Genomic DNA, 11034 nt, shown 5'->3' with positions numbered 1-11034 from the left:
CCGAAGTGAAAATCAATCTCTATGATTGGTTCTTTCCTTTTCAAATAAGATAGGTAGCGACAGTGATAATCGATATAAAATTTCGCTCTGTTGACATTCTAATGACGATTTTTTTATGCTATATCTTTAAATTGAACTAGTATTATTGGTAGCGTTAGTGACAAAGATGAAAATACTTGCAGAACTCATGCAGGTAACAGAACACGGAGTAGCGGAACAAAGAAGGACAAATTTCACAGATTTTTGGCACTTTCTTCAGAGGCTTTGAAAATTCATAGTGGCAACCCTGTATGGTAGCTAGTTTTCTAGAGGGACACTAAAAGTGTCCATTTTTGGCTGATTTGGACACTTTTGTCCTTAAACGTTTTGGTAACCCTGGCCTGCTGTGACAGAGAAGAAGAAGCACACTAGAAATTTACACAATTTCTTACTTTATAAAAATCCAAAAATATCAATTGATCATTTAGCCTTGCTTTTCCTATTTTTATCCATGTTTTTAAGCTATTTTTTCTTCCATAATTTCATTTGATTTATCTAAAACACTGCTATCACATTTGAAAAATGGGTAAACTATTTTCCCTGCAGAAAAGCTGTTTTTGAGAAATAGCCTAGGAAGCAACTATCATATTTAGAAATAACATAAAAAAGGCATCAATTGGTATGCTCATTTTATTTGTGGATCAGTTATATAGGGTGTTTAGTGGTATGTTCACTTTATTTTTAAGTCAGTATTAGTGTATAGCCTACTAGGCCTACCCCAAATTTTCCAAAAATTGTTAGTAATTTATTATTGACAAATAGTATAAAGAACAATATTCAATTGAGCATAGGTAATTTTGTATAATAGGCTATATAACACTGAAGAATTTTGATCACAAATGATGCAAATATGAGATGCCATGATGCCAATCAGGACAGGCATGCTCAAGGGTAGGTATACAAATGAGAGGCAACTCCTTAAAGAATGTAATTTAAGACATTTATTTTTTGAAGGAGTGAAAATGCAGCATTTCCATGTTTTAAAGTATTATTAATAAGACAGTCCCATTTTAAGTTGTTTGAGATGGTAATCATGGGAGTAGACAGCATATTGTCTAAGGGGGGGCAGTTGATAGTGTGACGGAGTTTTATCAACTGCTTTTCCAACCATCTGCTTTTTCAGCCATATCTAATGTAAATTTGAAGGTTTAAGGGGGGGGCAACTGCCCCCCTCCCTATGCCCATGATTGTAATACCTGGTAATTTCATAGTTGTGACCAACTTTGAGCAGGCATTGGGCAGGAGAAAGAAGGGGATGCTTTAAGGAAATTAATTTTCCTTAAACTTTGCTTGTTTGGTGCATTTTGACCAATAGGGTACATGCTTTTTGTCACTTCAGTCAATATTCACTGATGATGTATCTTGCTTTTGGTAGGGAGTTGTTCACCTGCAGCAATTGCCTGCATTGAAAAACAAGAAGCAAAATAATGTAACTATGCTTCATGCTATATTATTAAAATACATATACAACACAAATACAATAAATAATACAGTTTTACATTGTAACCTATCACATGTGGCCAGATATAAAAATTTAAGCAGATAAAGTAAGGATAATAGAAACAAATAAGATAGTAAATCAGATAACTCTAAAATAAAATAATATGGGAGGGAACCACTGAGCCTGCAAGATCAAAATAATATGGGGCCAAGTACCATTTATCTTGCTATTTGTAGGGACTGTTCACTAGCAACAAGTACCTGTATTTACAAACAGGAATCAAAATAATGCAATTTTGCTTTAACAAACAGGAATTATAGTCCATATATAGCACAATTATTATAAATAATACAAATAACTTTAAACCTGTCACCTAAATTCAGATATAGAAATATAAAAAAAATACAAAAAAGATAACTCTAAAATAAAATATCCAGGAAATGAAAAATAAAAATAAAATAGGGAATGAACCAAACCAATAGTCTTAACAATATTACTTGATAAGTTTGTGCTTGGTCATCTGGCCCAAATTCAAGTAAAAATGATGGAGAGAGAACTAGTCATTTGTCTGAGAAGGGGCTAACTTAGGTCTCTGTAGCCTAGCCATAGCACCTTCTGGGCTAGATATAGAATCCTTTTCTTTATGTTTTGTTTCTGCTTTGCCAGGGCTGCTGGTAACTGCTGACATTGTTGGAAGGCTTGAACCTTGTCTATTTAGGTTTTCAACGGAGTTATTCAAGCTGTAGCCTGTATTTTGAAAATATTTAGTTGCTAACTTAGAAATCAGTTTGCAAATAGATGTTATAACCTGCGTTAGATCAGAGATCTGCTGTGCATCAGCTTCAAACATGGTCATGTACTTCATGTTGAGTTCCTCAACTGGAGGTTGATTAGGAGTCACTGGAGGGAAAGATTGGGTATGTAATGTGGGGACATATTCTGTATGAGTTGGAATTTCCTTCTTCAAGACCTCAGTAGCAATCCTCATGGGGATATTCTTGACAAATGAGTAAATAAAAACAGCTTCTTTTCCAAGAGTATTGGACACTCCTTGGAGTTACCAGCATGCTTTCCATTGCAATTTGGGCACCTAAATACCTGCTTTTCCTTTACTGTCTTGAACTGGGAACATTCTTCAAGGGTGTGTTGTCCACTACATCATACACATCTTCTGCCTCTGTGGCAATTAGAAGCCATGTGGCCAAAACCTTGGTTATTTAAGCACTGTATTGTCTGGGGGATAAATTGCTTTATTGTATACCTTGCACCCCAAATGGAGATTTTCAGTGGGAACTGAACATTGAGATTGAAGGTGCAAACCAAAGAGATAATCATAGGACTTGGATTATTGAAACCTTTGTCACTTATTTGATTCTGTCATCACCTTTGGCCTCCCAATGAAATCATCAATTTTGGTGACCTCAGATCAGATGAATAAAATACCTTTGCTATTTCTGATTGAATTGGGGTTAGAGTTATGACTACGCACAAACTTTACTATACAACCATTTACGGCTATATCTGAGAGAGAAAGTATAGCAGTAGCTTTTGATTAGTTCACAGCTTTTATGATAATAGAGCTATTTGGTCCAAGTCTTTCTGGTATTGAGCCATAATGGTCCTTACACTCATGTTTTTGGACGTGTTCAAGCAGATTTTTTGCAATAATGGTTTTACTCCCAAATGTCAGTGGTTTAGTGGTCTTATTTGGACCTTATACTCCTAGAGCTAAAATCCTCACATTACAGTTATTTAGGTCAGGGGTAACAGGACTACTGACTGTTCTGTTGGAATGACATATAGGCCTAAAATAAAATACCAATAGGGTAAAAATAAATAGAAAAGTCAAGCAAATACAAGCAGAAGGGGGGGGGGGGGGATTCTCAGTCAATAGTAGGCTAGCCTATATAAAGCAAGCTAAATAAATCAGAAACAGGCACTGCACAGTGTCCAAGTAGGGTAGAAATGGCTTTATAAGCAGTCTCAAAGAAGCACAGTAAAAACAAGCCAAGCCAAAATTTGACAGCACACCAAGTTTACAGGAGTCAGGGGACCCAGGGGAGAGCCCCTTGTGATTTAATCAACAAATCATGTCACAGAGCTATCCCAACTAGAGAGATTATAACTTTAAATGTTTTCTATATTTGAAAAGTTTTTGAATATTTTTCAGGCTTTATTCAAGGGTTTGTTCTAGTTCAAATCAGGTTCAAGGTTCTAGTTCAAGACAGTCAGATCATCCAAAAATTTCCATCTATCCTGGAAATTGGCACCAAGGTTGTTTATCATTGCAAGAAATAAAATAGGGCCTAAGAGGGTTTTCTGGGGCACACCATTATAGATTGGGAGGGGATCAGAATAAACATATAGGTATTTGACAACTTGCATTATTTTAAAGGGGAAACACACAATTATTTTAATTAAATAGGGGTCACCTTGAAAGTCATTGGATTGTTTTCTACCAATGTATTGTGGTTAATTGAATCAAAAGTTTTTGCAGGTCCACTGCAATAACATTGAGCCAGGTATTGGGTTTACATATTTTGTCCATAAGGTGAATGAGATAGTGGGTGGTAGTAGACCTAGAGTGTAAGTTTCCAAATTGTCTTTGGTCAACATTTGGGATTACCTTTACTTTCAACCACTTAGCTAAAAAGCTTTCATACAACTTGGAAAAAACATGAGTAATAGTAATGGGCCGGACACCATCAAAATCTTGCTTGTTATCTTTCTTTTTTACAGGAGCAATAAAACATAATTTCCAACAATTTGGGAACTTGTCAGTAAAGGTAATTTCATTGAAAAGTGAGGACAAAGTGCCTGAAAGATTCTCAGCAAAGGCTTTAATTAATATAATCAGGATGTCCAATGGCCAAGTACTACACTTTTTAATGTCCTTAATTTTTGTCTCCACATCTGAGGGCAAATTAATGGGGAAATTCAGAGAGCACAAATCATAATGAATGTAAAAAGAGAAGGGAAGGATGCTATGAACTATGGAGGAAAGAAATCTGTTACAATCATAGGCTGTAACAGATGGTTCTTCTTGGGAATCAAAATCCATATTATTACATGTTTCCCCACAATCTTTTTTTAAGTCTTTTATACCATTGTTTTGGCTAAGTAGAAAACAAATCCTTGACATTACATTTGTAATCTATAGAAGCATATTTACAAATTTCTTTCTTTGTGTGTAGTTGTTTTACCATTCTTAAGTAGATTTAAGTCTAATTAGCTTTTTCAATTGGCTAGTAACGTATGGTTTGTCATTAGAACATGTTTTTATTCTTTTCTCAGGGAAAGAATCTTTTTTTTTTTTTTTTTTGATCAGATTTTGGAAGTTAGACACTTTAATGTCATTGTTTCCGTTGAGGACCTGCGAGTTTTTATTTGTAGTCCAAGATCCAAATTCAAAGAGGATATCATTGAAAATTGGGTGACAAGAGAAATCTGTAACAGAAAAAGTACAATTAAAGCTGGAGAGAGGCTTCATTAATAGACAAAAATGGTAGCTTCCCCCTAATGGGTGCTAAGGGGCATTTGGACTGTAAAAAGCGCGCATGTTTGTGTGAATCAAATCAACCTTTGGTTGTTGGTATTTTTGCTATCTGTTTCAAATTGAGGGAACTACAAAGAGACTTTAACTTTAGATCATTAGCATCACCTACTAGGACAATAACAGTGTTTGGGAATTTGCAGAGGACAAAGTCAGCACTAATGTGCAGTTGCATGTAGAATTGATGTCTTTGTGCAGCATTTTGATTTGGAGAATAATAAAAGCAGCAAAACCCAATCAAATTAAAAGGGAATGGTAAAACTTTGAGTTTTATACTTATTACCCAAATGATTTCATCATAATCTGAAAGGCTTGGGGCATGGCACATTTGTAGACAGGGGGTGAGTAATAAATCTCAAAATTTGTTTTAAAGCCTCTTCTAGCTTGTTTTTTTAATTCGAAAAAGACCAAGTATGGTTTGAGGAAGTCAGGTTTCATATTGTAAAACACCCGAAATCTCTAACATGGGAATTCTGATAAGTTGATTTGTCACTAGGAAGACTGGAGCAAAGTTTGGTCTGGACTGGTACCTCAGCTTAGTATGGTTGTAAGTTACTAGTGGTGGTGCAAAGAATAGACATAGTGTCAACAAAAAAGGGGTGTTGCTCTCAGTGTGACTTGGTGCTTCCAGAGGGTGGGGGGTGTCTCTTTATGACAGAGGTATTGGGAAGATTGAATCTTGTTCTGTGACAGGAGGGGCAATGGTGATTCATTATTAAGCTTTTTGATTCATTATTAATTCTTGAATTAGGAGAATGAGGGGTATGGAGGACAGGTAGAACAGGAAAACTTGAAGGATTTACCTGTAAGATTGAAATATTCTTTGAGGACCAATAAGAACACAACCAGCTGTCAGTCCAATTAGTTGCATCAATCTTTGCACACCTTTCAGTTCCCACATGAAATGAAACTTTGTACCCTCCACATTTAACTGAGTTGAAAAACAATCTTAGTCTGCATTCAGGACAGGCTAGTCTTTGTCTAACCATAACCATTTCTTCTAAATTTTTTTATACCAAGAGGTTAACACCCTGAAAGATAAATCTCAAGGTGTTCACAGGTTGGATGCTAAATGAGAACTGAGACTTAAGCATCTGAGTCGGGTTCTTAGGATAGGGATAGCATTTTTCATATTTTTTCACTTTTTTGTGAGTTTAATTTTTTTTTAGTAAGTTATAGAGAATACTTATAGTTCTATTATTATCTGTTTGTTTATTTATTTTTCTTTCTCCTAGAAGCTCAAGATACTTCACCAAGTGATACCAAAACGCTCACGGAAAGTTGGAATTCTGCTCAGTCATCTGACCAAGAAAATCTATCTGTCTATACTTCACCCGGATCTTCCACTTTACCATCTAAGTTAGATTCCTAAGAACTGGATAGTGAAGGTATATTTGAGTTTAACGTATTGTGAAATGAGTCTAAATATGAAAATTTAATGAGAAAATTTTATCAAATAAGAAAACCAGTTTAAAGTAAGAAATGGATAGCAAATTTGTAACTAATATTGTTTTGAGATCAGTTTCAACAAGAAAAATTGTTTATAGTTTTTCACTTTTTAAAGTATTTTCATACCATTGCCAAACACCTAATGTATGGCTAAGTTCGCGTTTTGAATCCAAGAAAAACGCATCAGAGTAATTTAGATGCAAAGTATGGAAAAATGTGAGGGAAAACGTTTCTCTTGAGGTCTATTTATGGTTCACTTGCCCTTCTTAAGCTACTAAAGCATTGTACAAGTGCCATGCTGCCAAAGTAATTGTTTCGTTCCTTTTTGCCAATCGAAATTGGCAAAATGGCAAAATTCTGCTCCTTTTCCATGATAATATAGCACTGTTGGATTAATACTTTCTCATTTTTCTTTTAATGTCCGGTTTTTATGTTTTTAACTAGTTGTAACATTTACCAGTTTTGATTGTTGGCTGATGACTTATTGTTCATTCTGATATTTTTTACTTTGTATTCTTTGCCTTTCTTTTAGTTTTTGTCTTTTTATGATCTCTTTTACATTCTGATATTTTCATTTCTTTTTTTCTGTTAACACCAGTAAGGGTAGAATGTAAAACAGCTCATTAGGAAAGCTAAAAAAGAATATAAACAAAAAGTATAGCATTGAATATGACGCGCACTTTCGTTTTAAACATAATCATTTGCAGCGCAATAGCGCTACCTAATTAAAGAATAATGTTTGCTCGTATTATTGATTTTTCTTATTATTTATTTATATATTTTTTCAGACCAGAGTACTTTGTATCGAAGGAGTTGTTCTAGAAACTCCAAAAGGGTCTCATTCGATTGGATTGTTAAACATTATTGTATTAAATATGATGATGGGCTTGTATAGCATGTTCTTTTTAAGAAAAATATATTATTCTTTTTCAGACCTTTTTTCAGTAAAATATGCCCTTTCTTTTTCAAAGCAAATTAAAATGGAAAGTTCCCTGTTGTGGGTTATCATCCATTTGCCTCATATCTGCAAAACAATTTTTTTTTTTCAAAAGAAAAAAAGAAAAGAAATCTTGCAATTAAATGAAATAAATGATAGTCTTGATACTAATTTTTCGTTTCTATATTTTATGTTTAGTAAGTCTTAATATTTAATATGTTAATTAATTCTATCAATTAATTTTGTGCAGCTTTAAGTATGTTGTCCTCTGGGTGCAAGTTACAGCTGTAGGATTGTCGCAAAATTGTATATTTATGGAAAATACAACTCATTTTTAATCTAATGTTTATATTTACGTGTTTTCAATTATCTTGTCTTGGAAGCATAAAAATAGGCCAAGAATTATAGTTTTTTGGTGCAATTATATAATATTGATGAAGGTTAAATATTTAAAATCCGTTTTTTAGAGTTTTGGTTACTATTGAGCCGGTTGCTCCTTACTTACAGTTCGTTACCACGAACTGTTTGATGAAAGGAGTTAACTTCAAATTTTCAAATAAATGAATTTAAATACTTGAAAATCACTTTTAGAACCTGTTTGACTCACTGGGCAACAAAAATGAGCCATGCGAAAATGTAATTTGATTAATTTGTAATTTTTAAATTTGTTTTTTATTCGAGTCTTGTTTTTTGGTCCAATTATATAATAGTGAGAATAGTAAGTGTAAAATCTACATCACCGAGCCATTGTCAAAAAAAAATCTCTGAACTGGAGAATTATAATATCCCATCATAGTTGTAGATGTAATAATCTAGTAAATCGAAACCTCCTGACCTAATTAATGGAAAATTTTTAAAACGTGTTTCCAAACTAAAAAAAAGAAGAAAAAAGTACTGCTGGCTGTACTGGTAAAAAATACTATTGAAGTATTCAAAAATACTATGGAAGATTGTATAGAGATAGCTTAGGTCTCAATTTTTGGTTTAATACTTTAAGAATATCTTCAGGGACTGGTTAGTGTAGCATGGTACTGTTGAATCTCCATGCTTGATTATATTTCTAAGTCAACTCTAAAAACATAATTCTCACATTTTTGTGTAATATCTGTAATGCCAAAATATTTTCTACTTGTTTTTTAATGTTTCTCCTCTGTCATTAAAAAATATTCTTTAACTTAATATGCTTCATTTTTTGAATTTTTCTGTAATTTTCTGATTCTTCCAGTCACTTTTAGTACGACTTCTAAGAAAGTTTGAGTGGGATTTTGATGTAGGGTGTGATAGTAAGGGAAAAATATTGTCTTTGGCAGGTTATGAGCTGAATAACGAAACAGAATCGGCAAATTTTGTATGTGCTATTTAGCTGCGCTTAGAACCTACTTGTCATCAAATATGTCAATATTAGGATCGTTTTGAAAGAAATTTCAAGAAATTTCTGCTGAAATCTATAGTCTAATTCTAAATATTAAATGTGAAAAAAATTCTAATTCTAAATGCGACAAAATCATTAACTTGGATTTCAAGAAAAATAAAGTCAATATCCTTCAAAGAAATGCTATTCGTCAACAAAAAGCTGAAATGTCTATTTAGCACAAACATAAGTTTTTTTCAAAAATCAGAATAAAAAGCGGACAGGTGAGCATTTCTTTGCATATACCCATCCTCAGAACTTCATTTATATTCTTCTGCTGCATACGAGCTTGTTGCTTCAGTGGCCCTTAGTCTTTCGGTAATTTTGCTGCGAAATCATTCTTCTCAGTAAACATTATAAAACAAAATTTGACTTTGTTAGATAAACAAAGTATCTATTTGCCGAACTTAAAAGTCTTTCCAGTAAAACTTGACTATAAATGTATTTCAAAAAGTGAAATAAGAAGAAAATGGAAAGAGAAATCATTTATTAAAGCCTTTTGTTAAAGAAATTATCTGTTAAAGCCTAAAGCCATAATTTTTTTTTATAGAGGCAGCACTTGTTTAATGCTTGTTTTCACTTATTGTTAGTTTAATTTCTGGTGATTTGATTTCTTTTGGTTTATTTCATTACTTTTATATTGTAGGGTTAATCTGTTCTACCATGGATTGTTCTGATGGCGTTACTCTAACGCAAATCTCAGGCCCAAAACTGATTGTTATAGTGAGAAAACTGAAAAAGATGGCTATATAAGAATTAACAGCAGACATCTGTCGTTGTGTTTCCTATGGAAAAGCAGAGAAATCATTTCTGATGCTAGATCTTCACATTGACACCGGGTGTGAAAAACTTTCCCATATAGAATGTGTTGCCTGTCCAGCTATAGTTCATGATTATATAGATTTCTTTGTTCACGTTCTGCAGCACCGAATGGGGAGAAGAAGAAGATGTCATATATGTTTACGAGAATTCATTAATGATATGAGACATCATCTTTTTTTGCAAGGACACTTTCCACAAAATGTCTTTGAACTAAACATGCAAGGGAATATATCCCTAGTTTCTCCACAGGATCCATCTACTAGCGTCTCCTTAAATTTGTTTGAATCTAAAACTGAAGCAAAAGACTTAAATAATCAGAATACATGTTTGAATAGTCGCTTGTTTAGGAAAAAGCAGAGAAAAATTAAAAGACGTCAGATAACACATACTGGAAAAAAACTTCACAAATGTGGGGTGTGTCAGAAGATTTTTTCTAAATCCAGCCATTTGAATAAGCACCAAAGAGTACATACAGGTGAGAGACCATATAAATGTGACATATGTCAGAAGAGTTTTTCTACACCAACCCATTTGAAAATACACCAAGGAATACATGCAGGTGAGAGACCGTATAAATGTGACATATGTCAGAAGAGTTTTTCTGACTCTTGTAATTTGGATAGGCACCAAAGAGTACATACAGGTGAGAGACCATATAAATGTGATACATGTCAGAAGAGTTTTTCTGAATCAGGCAATTTGTATAGCCACCAAAGAGTCCATACAGGTGAGAGACCATATAAATGTGATACATGTCAGAAAAGTTTTTCTGCATCTGGCTCTTTGAAAACGCACCAAAGAGTCCATACAGGTGAGAGACCATATAAATGTGATAAATGTCAGAAAAGTTTTTCCGTATCAAATAGTTTGAATAGGCACCAACGAGTGCTTACTGGTGAGAGACCATATAAATGTGATACATGTCAGAAGAGTTTTTCTGAATCAGGCTCTTTGAAAACGCACCGAAGAGTGCATACAGGTGAGAGACCATATAAGTGCAATATATGTCAGAAGAAATTTTCTGAATTAGGCTCTTTGACTAAGCACCACAGAGTACATACAGGTGAGAGACCATATAAATGTGACATATGTCAGAAGAGTTTTTCTAGAACAGATTCTTTGAATAAGCACAAAAGAGTGCATACAGGTGAGAGGCCATATAAATGTAATAACTTTTAGAAGAGTTTTACTGAACAGAGCAGTTTCATTAGACATCAAAGAGTTCATACAGTTTCCATTTAGCCTTACCAGAACCATTTAGGCAAAAAGTATCTAAGATAATCTTCCATTTGAATGACAACTCATTTTAGGAAAAGAATGAGTCTTTCTAAACTAAAAGTTAGCGTTTTCCATGTGTCTTAATTTGCCATATGTCTTAAAAC

General features: G+C 33.7%; 1 long non-coding RNA gene and 1 pseudogene across 2 annotated transcripts; both read left to right on the top strand.

Annotated features, from left to right (window-relative positions):
* The first annotated feature begins 426 nt into the window (after positions 1-426).
* On the top strand, positions 427-10831 carry LOC148948065 (uncharacterized; annotated as a pseudogene). The gene is made up of 2 exons (XR_016142342.1): positions 427-703; positions 9477-10831. The product of XR_016142342.1 is annotated as an uncharacterized LOC148948065 (transcript).
* On the top strand, positions 697-6700 carry LOC148948066 (uncharacterized). The gene is made up of 2 exons (XR_016142343.1): positions 697-930; positions 6269-6700. It is a non-coding gene; the product is annotated as an uncharacterized LOC148948066 (long non-coding RNA).
* Positions 10832-11034: the final 203 nt, after the last annotated feature.

The sequence above is a fragment of the Artemia sp. Qi Xiang Cuo genome, chromosome 10, assembly GCF_049724085.1.
Source record: "Artemia sp. Qi Xiang Cuo chromosome 10, ASM4972408v1, whole genome shotgun sequence".
Classification (NCBI taxonomy): Eukaryota; Metazoa; Arthropoda; class Branchiopoda; order Anostraca; family Artemiidae; genus Artemia; species Artemia sp. Qi Xiang Cuo.
Note: the sequence above shows the minus strand (reverse complement) of the source record. Positions and strands in the feature narration are given on the sequence as shown.